The 13,131-nt window shown below is 40.5% G+C and overlaps 1 pseudogene; it reads right to left on the bottom strand.

The window, feature by feature from the left end:
• Window positions 1-501: 501 nt before the first annotated feature.
• LOC141517903 (homeodomain-only protein-like) overlaps window positions 502-13,131 on the bottom strand; it is a 34,295-nt pseudogene continuing 21,665 nt past the window's right edge.

Raw genomic sequence — 13,131 nt, 5'->3', positions numbered from 1 at the left:
TCTTGATCAATATGTTAGTTAAAATCTCCAAAGACTTCCTGAAACTCCCAAATATATCACCTTCTCCTGGAAAATTGATTGATATAACCAACTAAAGAGTGCCCTCCAGATCTAATAAAGTTCCTAGAAATGTCTTAGGGGTCAAGGAAATGGGGTGCTAACATTTGCATTTTTCTGCCAAATCACCTCCAAGTCTTGGTTCATATAAAGTATGTGTTCTCTCATACACAACACTGTTCTGGGACCCTCAGTTGTCACTCCTCTCTGGCCTCCCAAATTGTAAGAAGGTCTGTAAGAGCAGAAGATTCTGATTCCTGCACCACAAACACAGGACCATAGAAAGGAAAATTCTCCACTGAGATGGGCCCAAATGAGGAAACTTCACTTTGACCACCCTTGAAGGTCACACTTTTGGATGATTCCAGTCTTCTCCTAGACCTTCACAATCTCAAGTACTTAATTGTCACATTAAAAGTCCATAAAGTGCAACAAAACGATGTATTTCCAATAAGAAGTTATGATTTTATTAATAATATCATTTCAGGACAAAATAAGTTTATTTCATTTAGCTAAATAAATCTAATTCATGTGTTTAAATAAAATTCATTCAGGGCTGTTCTTTTTTTCCTTTTAAGTATTTTTTTTTTGGACAGCTGTGAGTTTTCTGGGTTCTTCCCACCTAACTGGGCTTTGTCCAAATTAATGCATCCAGTGTCCTGGAAACTGCTTCATAATCTAGGTGCCTTGAGAATACTTAACTGTATCCACTTAGTTGAACTGAACATAAGGAAAATTAATTTGTAAAGCAGACTTGGAAGGCATTCCTCCCCCCACTCCCAGCTCTTTCTTTTCAACAGAGAAACTGGTAGGAGGCCATTGTTAGTACTGTGAGGTATAAGTAAAGAATAAACTTTGAACAGAGAGAGAGAGAGACACTGTGAGGATGACCTGTTCATGAGCTATGATATACCAGCCCACCTACTGCATTACTTTCCCAGCTAAGCCATTTGTTATCTTTAAGTTGCAGAGAGCTTCATATGACATCTTTTCTATTAATACATACATTTAAAAAATAAAACATCATGTTAAATAGCAGGACGGTTAACAGTTGGACATACAAAAACTACACTGCAAAACAAAAATAATTTGACTAAACCCAGTAAAGAAATAATAGACAATCTTCATGGTGTGATTGGAGATGGTGGTCTCCTAGTCATCTTCTTTAGTCTGTAACAGAACGGCATTCTGAGGGAAGGCCTTCAGATTCCCGCCACTGAGCCAGTCGCTGCTTGAACCATTTCTGGGGAGAAATGCAAAAAACTACAGTTACTCAAAGAAACAGAATTATTTTGAGTCATTTTTTCCAAAAAGATGGTGACTATAGGTCTGGATGTGGTTGGAGGGGAATAAATGTCCATAAGACCACCTCCCTTCCATTAACTATCAAAACATTTAAGATCTGTTATTCATAGGCAAATCATTCAATTCAAGAAATGGACACCATGTACCCTCAAAGCTTGAGTGGCCACAATCAGATGAAAGACTTGTCAGGGATTTCCAGGGGATGAAGTCCAGAGGGACAGAGATGAGGTGGTAGTTCAGGTGGTCATAACCAAGATAACAGTTTTAACCTGAAGCCAAAGAAAAGGGAAGTGGAACTGAGGTCCAGACAGGGAAAACAAAACCAAGCAAAAAAGATACACTTTGGATTCTCTAAGAATTCAGCCTGAGCCTAGAGTAGGAGTAGCAAAGTCCAGTAAGAAGAATGATCTGTCAGTGGTAGAGAAGAGTCCTGAGAACTGGTTAGAACAGGGGAACCAAGGATTGCTGAATGCTATCCAAAGAGTAAAATGATAATTCCTATTTTGTTCAATGCTTTAAAAAGTATGAAGTGCTTTACATACATTATCCTGCTGATCATCATAACAAAATTAGGTAGGTGATAGCAATAATTCTCATTTTATAAATGGGGAAACTAAAGAACTGAGAAGGCAGGTGACTTTGTATCACATAGCTCCTAGGTATTTGAGGTAGGATTCAAACCCAGATCTTCCTTACTTCAAAGTCAGCCTCTTCATCCACTACAACTTTTATCAGAAACTTGCCCTAATCTAGTTTGCATCCAAAAATTCTCACAGTTTAGTAAATATTAGCTGTATTTGTGAACCAAGTGTGTGTGTGAAACTATACTGGACAAAAATGGGGTAATAACATAAAATGTCCCCAAAACTCAGGGCCTAGGACACTGTCTCTGGAGCAATTTGCCTCCTAGATTTACAGATTGAAAAATAATCAGACACAAGAAAAGCACAGACTGAGCAGCTAAGGAGGGGCTGTTAGCTGCAGACACCTGGAAGAGGGAATCTGAGAATTAACAAAAATGAGCAACAGTTAGTGACTCTAGGGTTGCCCCAGCTGTTCCATTCAGTTCAAAAACATTTATTAAATGCCTGTTACCTCGGCAGCATTCTACTAGACCTGAGGGAGGCACAAAGATAGATGAACACAGGTGAGTCACTAACTTTATTGCCTGAAAGGGGAAAGGCTCCTAATGAGATGTCTCCCAGTACTTTTTCCAACCCTTAAACTAGAATTTCCATTGTCCAAGCCAATTCATAAGATGCTTTCTTTCTGGAACACTGGGGTGCCTTTATTAAATTATAACACCAAATATTAAAGTCTCCTATTGATTTGATACCTTAATATGAGATTGGTATAGCCCAGTTTTTGTTTTTGTTTTTTTAGATTTTTCAAGGTGATGGGGTTAAGTGGCATGCCCAAGGCCACACAGCTAGGTAATTATCAAGTGTCTGAGACAGGATTTGAACTCAGGTACTCCTGACTCCAAGGCCGATGCTCTATCCACTGTGCCACCTAGCCACCCCCATAGCCAACTTTTCTTGAAATAGTTTTTTGATTTATTTTCAGGGGTGGGAGAAGTGTTCTTTAATGGGAGCAGGCCGAATTAAACTAGACTTCAAGTAATTACAGCTGAAAAAAATGATAAAGTTTTACAGATGCAGAATGGTACCTTTGCACACACACACACACACACACACACATACACACACACACACACACACACACACACACACACACACATGGAAAATCAAATGCTGGGAGGCTGGGGATCCTTTTTGATATCATGACCCACTTTAATACAATGAGATTTAATTTGCCTTTTTGCAGAGAGCATCCCTCTGGGATGTCAACCCTATTACAGCAGACTATGACCAATCTGCCTTAACTAGTAGAAACTTCAATATGGACCAGAGTTGTAGTTCCATGAGTGAGCCACTAACAGTCCAAAAAAAAAGAAGAAAAAAAAGAAAATACAAATCATTTCTATTTCAATACCAAAACAGATAGGATGAGGGCTATCTGGAAATCAAATGAGTTTGAAATTTAATAAGCTAGCTTTAGTCCTTCAAAATTATCCCCAGTAAAGCACACTGTGTGCTCCTCCCCCCACCTAGAATAGATTCAAATTACTTAAATTACTCACTTAAATTGATCCTGATTATGGTTCCTGGCCTTACCAGCCTATTCTGTGTTCTGTCATCCCTTGGGTAAGAAAGTCTATCCCTTGATTGCTCATAAATGCATGTCCTCATTACCCTTAGACACTGAGAGGGATTTATTTACTCTGAGGAAGAGAATCAGACCCTATAAATGAGAAGGGACTGTGAAGAACATTTTTCTTTTTCAGCTAGCATCTTACATCTCAGTAGCTAACATCTTTTTCTTTCCTAAAGGAGAGTTTTGTTTTTCAGCTCTTGCACTGATGAAACTTCCAAATTCACTGAGCTCTGGGACTGGGCCCAAAAGTATTGAGAGGAGTTTAAAAAAAAGAGCCCTTCTCTAAAGGACAATGACAGCTACATTGGATTTGAGTTGGTAATAATAGAAAAGAACAGACCTTTTCTACATCTCAAGGGACTGATGAGAATGTTTCCCAGCTTTTTCTCCCCAAATCTACTTAAAAAAAGAGAGATTGAGTTACTGGGTTTAGGATTTTGTGCAATTCCATTTGACTTAACCCAGTAGGTTTTTTAACCTAGATGTTGATGTTGTTGGGGTGAGTGTGTTGGATGGGGGGAATGGGTGTCATCTGGACTTTGAATTTATAGGGAAATCCCAGAATGAAAATTCCCCTGCTGATGCAGATGAGTAACTCTTCTTAATTATGAGTTTCCCAGGAGTACTGAAAAGTTAACTGACACACATCTACTTTATATTGTAGGCAGGGAACTCTGCCCTATCTAAGCAAAATGTCCTGTAAATAAAGGCCAGTAAATAAAGCCTTTCTTATTTTCATGATGATAAAATGACTGATTTCTCACAGTGAAATAAGGGCTTCATTTCTCCTAATGGGAATTATGTGGAAATGATATTTCTAATTATATAGTTAGGCCCACTGAATTTTGATGTAATGACTCTTATGCAAGGCTCCTTCCCCCACTTTTCTTGGCTCTTGCCTTTACCCTAACATTCCTACCAGTGTTGGAGGAAGCATCTCAGAGATAACTCATGGGAACACAAAGTCCTTCCTTGCCCTCATGAAAGTAGCATCTCTAGTCCATGATGACATCACAATTTTTAAAGAAAGGAAATAACATAGCATAGGGAAGATAAGGAATAAGTAAGAAATCTGTAACTCTTTAGGGCAGTTCTCAACGTTTTTTGGTTCGTGAATTCTTTTGGCAGTTTGGTGAAGACTATGGACCCCTTCCCAAAATTATGTTTTAAATGCATGTGATACATAGGATTATAAAAGGAAACCAATTAGATCAAAATATAATTATTAAACATTTTTAAATGCATAGTTCCCAAGTTAAGAATCCCTGCTTAAGTGTTGAGTCAGAATCAAGTTGGTCCTATGGTTAGGGTGAGTAAATAGCCGCCTAGATGTTATTATTTATAAGTCCCACCACTTCTTTTTTGCTCAAGGTCAGATAATTAACAAGTCACTTCAGTACTATTTCCAGAAGCTACTTCTTTTAAAACCTAAGTGATAGATGGGAGGGGATAATCCATGAAATCATGAACCTGAATTAGTCTGTCAGACTAAAAATGGTTATTATCTCAACCAGCACTTCCTGAGGAAATGGAACAAACTACAGAAACATGTGCATTCACATATGAAATAGTCATTCAGACTTCTCTCACATTGACTGTCTTGTTAAGAGAGGTAAATCCCTAAAGACCCTGGGATTTATAATCTCTTCTCACCCAGAAAAGGGGCTGTATACATGTATATGGGAAGGAAAATGAAGGAAAGGTAGATGGTGTGGCCTTGGCAAAAAAGCACTGAATTTGGAGTTAGATGATCCGGAATGGAATCTCAGCAGTACTACTTAAATCTCTGCAAGACACTAGACAAACTATTCCTAACACAGCCACCTTTCTGGTTTTAGTTTACTCATCTGTAAAATGGGATAGTGGTGGCATAGATCAGGAAGATCTCCCACCCAAATCCCCTACCCAGATTTGATGTTAGAAGACCAGAGTTCAAAATCTGTCTTTGACAATTCCAAGCTGTGTGATTCTGGACAAGATGCTTAAGCCTTTTGTCTCAGTTTCTTCAACCTTAAAGTGAGGATAATAGGATCAATTTCTCAGGATTCTTGTGAAGATCAAATTGGATAACACAGGTAAAAGTCCTCAGAAGGATAGCTCTTGATAGACCATTGTAACCTAGGACAGATTTTGCTCTGGGCTTACCTGTACCCAACGTTTCCCTGTCGGCCTGCTTTGGAAAAGAGAGCCATCAAGCAGAGAAGGATGCAGCAAGTACGGAAGGAGGCAGTGAGTAGGTTGTCTGCTTGTGCCCATTATTCTGTGGCAGCAGATCTTGAAAGTTCTTTAAGAAGTTAAAGGGAGGGGATCCAGCCTGGCATGCTGGACGAAGCCAAAGAACAAAATACTAGGTTCTACTTATTTCTTAATAATAGCTCATGTTTACAAAACACTTTACAAATGTGCTTACTTTTTAATAATAGTTAATGTTTACATAGTACTTTACAAATATTATTTCATTTGAACTTCCATGGGCTAGGCATTATTATCGTTATTCCTGTTTCATAGTTGGGGACACTGAGACACCAAGGAAATTCAATAAGTTGTTCAGGAACACAGAAATATGATGTATTTGGTGGCTAGCAATTCCTTTTTGGGAGTGGGTCCCTTGAACCCATCCATAATCCCTTCTTCCCACTCTAATCCATCTCCTCCTCCTCTTCATGCAGAAGTGGAAGGGAAGAACCAGGATATTTCAGCTTCCCTAGACCAATGGAACTACCTTTTCAGATTTGGGGGCAGAGGAGGTCCACGGACGAGAAAATGGAACAGTCTTTTCAGCAGATACATACAATGTGGTAGTGTATGATAGACACAGAGTTACTTCCGAGTGCATTTTTATAAACCCACAGTTCAACTGAAATACAACAAAATATAGGAAACTGGAAGGTTAAAAAGAAGTGGGGTAGATTGAATTTGATATGGGCTACCACAAATATAGAACTTAAATGCTTGTAAAATGTTCCAGTGCATACATTAGATTATAAAAGGATTCTTATTCAGGGATGGTTTGGAGCAGTTCTCAGATTCTGTGATTCTATAAATTATCTTCCTGAGATATCTGATGAAAGAATTCGTGCCCCTCGTTCTCGCTCTTCAATTCAGCTCACCACTTTCAGTATGACCTGGAATTTTTTTTTTTTTTTTTACTATTCTGAGCTGCCAGTTGTTCTACATGAGGAAGTTGTGAAGGAGAAAACTGTAGAATTTGAATGCAACCTTGACAAATGGGTGCAAATATTCTGTTCTCCTTAATCTGTGTAGAGAACAGATTCTTGGCACATCTCTTGGTTTAGTAGTCATCCCAGGTAGGAAAACTTTCAATTAAGCTTCCATTATCAAAGGAGAAAGTTTTTTTTTGTTTTTTTTTTACGAACAGGCTCCTTGCTTTTAGTCATAAACATTTATTAAAGGACTACTATGAACCAGGAACTACATGAAACACTTTCTCCCCCATCCTTGTGGAGCTAATTCATCAAACCTTCCAGATGATCGTTTAGCTACTTTATCTTTGTGGAATGTTTTCTATTACTTGATCATTTCTTCCCACCATTCCTCTGAGGGTTAGGAAATGGTTGTGTTATTTCTATATTGCCTGCTGGTTGACAGGGCAGGGAGTAGAGAAAATCCTAGTTCATTTTCAAATAGTTTATTCTTTTGGCCACCAGTTTTCACACAAACTCCTTCCATTCTTACTGTGGCAGGAAACTTGACCTGGTAAAAGCTCACATTTATATAACATTTTAAGTATCCTGCAAGTGTTATCTCAGTTAAGGCTTATAAAGTCTTCTGAGTTATATTCTATTTTTATATCCACTTTTCAGATAAGGAACCTGAGACAGAGAGATAAAGTGACCCCATAACTGGTCAATGTTTTGGAGAGAAGCTGAACTTAGATTTTTCTTACTTGAGGTCTAGTACTCCCTCCACTGTATCAACCTCGATGTCTCCAATCACCATTATCTATATGTTACAGATAAGATCACTGGTATCTGGGGACAGGGGGTTATAGAAGAATGTAAACTTCTTAGCGGGTCACTAATTTGCTCTATCTCCAGAACCTCCAGTACCTTAGCAGGTCCTAAATAAATGTGTATTTAACTGAACTGATAGACCAAAAGTATATGTGTTTTGGGGGTAGGGAACATAGATTATTTAATGTGAGCTTATCATAGATTGGAAGAGTACCTCAGGCATTACTTTGTACAGACACAGTCAGAATCTGTCTCTAAGAGAAGGAAAATCCTTGCCTCCTCAGTCATTTTTTCCCCCCCTCAACAGAGTCTGTGATTTAAAAAAACTAATTTCATCAGGCTATTTTCCAGGAAAATATATTTAGCCTGTGTTATTATATTCCCAGTGTGTGTGATAAATAGTAGGTACTTATTAAATTCTTGTTGATTAAATGATCAAATTAAAAAATTAAATTATCAAAAAACATTTCAAAAGAAATTTCAATCAATATTATAGATGGATGATCTGCTAAAGGCAGATACAAATTGCTTTCTTGTTGACTCACATGTAAGAAAATGATCAACAAGGTAAATCTTGACACAGTTGTCTAGCCCCAGGATGGACTGACTAAATATAGCTTGATTCTGACATAAATCAATGGACAGCTGTTGGCAGAGGCACTAAGTTTCTAGGACAATTTGAATAGATTCAGCCTGTGATGATGGGATGTCACTGCTCCGTTTAGTCTTTTGTATCCCCCGTCTATAAAATAGTATGTAACAGACTGACCCATTTTGTACTTCACCATGGAGATGAACCAGTATCCCTCTGCCAATTATTACTGGGTCTATAAGCCTGACATAATGGATTGAGTGCTGAGCCTGAGGTTAGGTAGATCTGTATGGATAGTCTGCCTTCAACCTTTACTAGTCTCTTTTCTTTATCTATAATATTTTCCTTTTTCTCCTTTCCTTATCTATAAGATGAGGATAATATACTTAAAATATTTACTTAAGAAGAATACTGTGAGGTTCAAGTCAGTCAACTAGCATTTTATTAAATGCCTATTATGTGCTAAGAATTGTGTTAAGCTCTGATGATACAAAAAAAGCAAAACCAGATTTTTTTTAAATTAAAAAACAAATCCTGCTCTCAGAGAATCGCAGTGTAACAGTGACCACAAAATGATTTGTGACTGTTAAAGCTAATAGTTAGCTTCTATATTGCACATATGTTCTCTCCTTTGAGTTTCATAATAACCTCATGAGTCAAATGCTACTGTTATGCCCATTTTGAAGATAGGAAACTGAGGATGATTGAGATTAAGTGACTTGCCCGGAGTCCTACATGTAGGAAGTAACTGAAACAAAATTTGAACACAAAGCTCCATGCTAGGCAGTCTTGTTCTTCCATCCAAATGCCACAATTCTACATAAAGATGTTATTATGATTATTGTATATAATTAATTATCATTCAGTGCTGAAGGGCAAATGGAATCAGATATCAAGATGGTAAACAACCCCTGAAAAGTCACATGGTTCAATCTTATTCTTCATGTTTTCAGATGAGTGAGTGGGGCATTGATTGTATAGGTTCACACAGTAAATCAGTGCTCCTACCTGGGTCCCATCGGGTACCCAACCATTATTTTCCATTGATTGATTTAGAGGAATCTCCTAAAAGGAAGGCACTAGCCAAGTAGCTATTTTCATCTTCTGCCCTAAGCAACTTTCAGAAGTGCAAAGAGACTTTATAAACAAATCACAGGACCAAAGGGGGCAATTAGTCTAAGTCTACCCCTCCATAATTAGAATTCATCTATTCTAGAGCATTTAGAAACACAAAGCAATCTGGTTACAAAGGACTTAACTGTTGTTATTGCCTCTGTTTCTCTGAACCACTCTGAGTCAGGGAACCCAATATGAAGACTTAGCTTATCTATTAATATTAGTTGAAGAAAATAAAACTGCCATTAGGCAAAATGTCACAGGGACTAGCTAGGTCCTCAGTAACGATGTTATGAAATGGTGAACAGATTATAAAATTAGTGATTAGATGACTGATGGGTCTTTGTAACTTTATGGTTGGTTATAAAATAAAAACAATAGACTGGATCAGCTCGAAACATCAGACATGTTTAAAACACACTTCTCTTTCTTCCAAGACTCCAATAAAGGGCAGCTAGGTGGTGCAGTGGATAGAGCACCAGGCCTGGAGTCAGGAGAACTTAAGTTCAAATCTGGACTCAGACATTTAATAATTGCCTAGCTGTGTGACCTTGAGCAAGTCACTTAACTCCACTGCCTTGCAAAAACCAAAAAAAAAATAAGACTCCAATCAGGTGCCATATAGTCCTTCTAGATCTCTTCAGCAGTTAATATTCCCTTTTTCTTCATGTATTTCTAGAACAAATTTTTTTCTGATCTCTCCTTGGCCTCCTTCAATCTATCAATTACCTTATTCTTATATGCATAGATTACATACTTTATATACATATAATTTTATTATACTTAATAATTATATGTAAACACATTTTATTATATGTATAATTTTAATATACTTAATTAAAATTTATTTATTAGATATAAGTAAATAAATAATAAAAATAAAATAAATTTAAATATAAAATATAAATTAAAAACTCTTCCCAAATTTCTTTTTTTGAGGGCAAAGAATATTCTATTTTATCATTTTCTCTATACCAACCACAGTGTTTTTCTATATATTAGGTGCTTAATTTATGCTTGTTGGCCTGAACTGAATTACCTTTACTTGATTACCTATCCTTAGCTAAAAATATTTTGATATGAACACATTCCTCTCCTTTCCTCTTCTTTACTTCTTTCCCCTCCTTCTTCTATCTGTGTTGGTATACCAACAGATACAATTTTGGATTATTTTAAGTTAAAGTACAGTGTGTTGTGCTGGACAGACTGGATGGCAGGAAACTTGGGTTTTTTGTCTGAGCAGCTGTGTAGCCTTGGACAAGCTATTTAAACCCATCTAGGCTTAGCCTTCCTTAGGCTATAGGGTTTTTTCCCATCTCAAACCTCTAATTCTATGAACATCCAGAGTAATATACTTAAAGACATCAGACACTGGAAATGGGTGCAGCAGAAGTGGGGCAGGACAGCAAGCTGAGAGATCGTGCATGGAAGATGATGGAAATGACCATGAGTATGAATGTTGCAGCAAGCTGCAAAGGAGAGTCCACCTAGCTGGGAAACCCACTGATAGAAGAGAAACAGCTTCTGTCTGGAAGGCCGACTGTCCAAAGGAAGAAGACCCAACTCTGGACTTTGGGGAGAGCAAAGATTAGAAGAAAAAAGGCTAAACCACCGGCAGAAAAAGGACCTGAAGGAGCAGGGGAGATGACAGTTTAAAAGAGAAGTGGGAGGGGCGACTAGGTGGCGCAGTGGATAATGCACCGGCCCTGGAGTCAGGAGTACCTGGGTTCAAATCCAGCCTCAGACACTTAATAATTACCTAGCTGTGTGGCCTTGGGCAAGCCACTTAACCCCATTTGCCTTGCAAAAAATAAATATAAATAAAAGAGGAGTGGGGGAGAGGTGGGGAGGAGGGAGGCTTGTCTGAAAGGGCAGCGTGGTACCCTCCGAGGAACTTTTGCTGCCTGTAGTCCCTGGAGTGAGGAAATAGTTCCACTTTTGTCCTTGTGTCCCCAGCACCTGCCCACCCAGACCTGGCACATATAGGTACCTATTTGTGGAACGAAAGTGGGTGAGAGGAAAGGCAAAGTATGAGAGGCCTCAGATTTGGGGGCAGAGCAGCCTGGGGCCAGGGTGGTGATCCCGAAAGATGGAGCCAGGGTGGCGGTGATGGGTGCGGGGGTGCAGCGGAGGAGATAAGGGAGTGGGAAATGATAAGGTGACTCCAGCTAGGATAAAGAAGCCAGGGAAGGAGGAAAAGAGGAGAGGGGCCACAGCCTGGGTTTGGGGAAAGGGGCAGGCGGGGGGCCTCACCTCGGTCACCTTCTCCGGGAGACCAACCTCGGCGGCGATGAAGATCAGCGAGTTGGGGGTCCGGGTGCTTGTTGGCTTTGAAGTTCTCCTCCAGCCTCTCCACCTGATCCTTGGTGATGGAGCTCACGGTGTCGGTCGACATGGTCCCTGTGGCCACTAGATGGAGAGGAAAGTCCAGGATGGGGGCGGGCCGGGGCTGCGGGCTGCAAGGCTGGCTCGGGGCGCCCCCCGGGGTCCCGGACCGAGGCTGTGCCTCTTAGGACCCCCCAACCCCGAGAGCCTAAGACCCCGGGTCTCCCCACCGCCAAGTCGGGGCCGGGCGGCTCCCGGAGGAGCCAGCCCCTGGGGATGTCAGGGTCCCCCCAGCTCTTACCCCTCCCCGCCTCCGCCCGGCCTCGCTTCTGCCCGCCCAGCTGAGCCGCTAAAGGGGCGGCCACCCCCTACCCACCCCGGAGCCCTTCTCTCCTCCCCCAAGCGTCTCCTGCCCCCCGCTCACCTTCCCGGGAGTTGCTCCCAGACCCTGCCTTGGCCCTGGGGCAGCGAGCTGGAGTCGGGAGGATGACTCAAGTCTCCCTCCTCATTAAAGAGTAGGGGTGCGGTGGGCTAGAAATGCGCTTCCCAGAGCCTTTTTCGCCGCGGAGAGGAAGGGCCTCGTCCCCCTAAGAAGAGGGGGCGGGCAGAAGGAAGAGCTCCAGGCTCGGGACATTCCCCCCTAAAATTACGCTTCGTGGCTTCCTATCATTTTGCAGCTCCCCAGAAGTCAGCGCTGTGAGCTAACAGGTTTTTGCACCGAATCAATAGTGCAATCCACCAGCTCTCAATAAGTGGTGTCTTTTGTGAGCCAGGACCTGTGTCTCGGCTAGAAACTAAAAGCTTAATGGAAATGTGGGGAGTGGGGAGCCAGTCATAGTCCTTGGGTGAGGCTGGGGAAGGAAGCTCCGATAGCCTTCAGTTTATAGCTTTCCCTATAAACTGCCCTTAATTGCTGTCACCTCCCCAAATTTAAAAATCAAGTAATCCTACTGGAGGTGTTCTCCCCTTGAATCAGGTACCAATTCTGACCCACAAGGATTATGTCTCCAGGCAAGTCGCTTGACTTCTCAGGAACCTGGGCTTTTCACCAGATGTTAAGCAAATACTCATCTCATTGGAAGGAATTGCAATGAAATCACAGGTTTGCCCCTCCTATAACTTCCTAGTCCTGATGGGACTATGGGACAATGCTTAGAATGTACAATGGTCATTTTTTTTTTTTTTTTTTTTTAGGTTTTTGCAAGGCAATGGGGTTAAGTGGCTTGCCCACGGCCACACGGCTAGGTAATTTAAGTGTCTGAGACCGGATTTGAACCCAGGTCCTCCTGACTCCAGGGCCGGTGTTTTATCCACTGCGACACCTAGCCGCCCACAATGGTCATTTTCAAATATAAGTCTATACAAATGAGGGGTTAGCTGCTGACGCTGAACATCATGCCCAACTGAACTGATCCAAAGAGGGAAGAATACACTCCCAGTTGGGTTCAGAAATACATTTCACTCAATGGAAGATAGAAGAGAAAAGGGAGAAAGTAGAATTAATTGAAGGATGGGATTAGTACTAAGCAAAATAAACTGTACAAA

This window comes from Macrotis lagotis, chromosome 3 (genome assembly GCF_037893015.1).
Source record: "Macrotis lagotis isolate mMagLag1 chromosome 3, bilby.v1.9.chrom.fasta, whole genome shotgun sequence".
Classification (NCBI taxonomy): Eukaryota; Metazoa; Chordata; class Mammalia; order Peramelemorphia; family Peramelidae; genus Macrotis; species Macrotis lagotis.
This window is presented reverse-complemented; position numbering and strand designations above follow the sequence as displayed.